Source organism: Bison bison, unplaced genomic scaffold (assembly GCF_000754665.1).
Source record: "Bison bison bison isolate TAMUID 2011002044 unplaced genomic scaffold, Bison_UMD1.0 scf7180017833704, whole genome shotgun sequence".
Classification (NCBI taxonomy): domain Eukaryota; kingdom Metazoa; phylum Chordata; class Mammalia; order Artiodactyla; family Bovidae; genus Bison; species Bison bison.
Window position 1 is genome coordinate 12,661 of NW_011472125.1, and position 898 is coordinate 13,558.

An 898-nucleotide genomic window follows, 5' to 3' on the forward strand; every position below is an offset into this window, starting at 1 on the left:
GCCACCAGGAGGTCTTCTCCGCACTCTTCCACAAGGTGCACGCGGCGGGCAGCGCCTCCCAGGACTCGGGGTGGGGGGGGCCAGGGCTCAGAGGAGCCGCATGTCCTGCCCCGCTCACACCCCACCCTGCTGGGCCTCAGGCAGCTCCAGAGCCACACCCCGAGCCGACCCGGGTAGGGGACTGGAGAGGCGGAGCCTGGGGCGGGGACCCAGCAGGACAGGGTGGCTGCGTGGTCCTGGGCCTAGCAGCCCGGCTGCTGTGGGGTGGTCCGAGGGGACGCTGGGACGAGTGAGAGGCTGAGACGGAGCTGAGTTCCAGTCCAGCCCAGGCCCCGTCTTCCTTGAACCCGGCAGCTCTCAGCCAGGGGCCGGGGTCTGCAGAGGCCGTCCAAAAACAGCTGGAGACATGGGGCTGTCACCCTGGGCAGGGGCGCTTCCAGGGGGCGCGGACCAGGGCACTGCTAACACCCCACAGCTGTTCCCCGGCCCTGACGTCACCAGCGTGCCCATCGGGGAGCCCCAACTCAGGCTCGTTACCGGGGCTCCCCTTGTAGCTCAGTAGGTAAAGACTCCACCTGCAATGCAGAAGACTTGGGTTCAGTTCCTGGGTGAGGAAGATACCCTGGAGAAGGGCATGGCAACCCGCTCCAGTATTCTTGCCTGGGAAATGCCCGTGGACGGAGGAGCCTGGTAGGGCCTACAGTCCATTGGGGTTGCAGAGTTGGGCACGACCGAGCGACTCCACCACCACCACCTGGGGCGCAGGGACCCTGGTGGGGAGGCCTGCGGGTGAGGCCCACCGACCCGCACTTCTTGCCCACCCCAGGTGAGCTGCTCCCCCGCGTCTGCCCACCTGCTGTCTGTGCTGCAGGGCCTCCTGCACCTGGAGCCCAGCCTG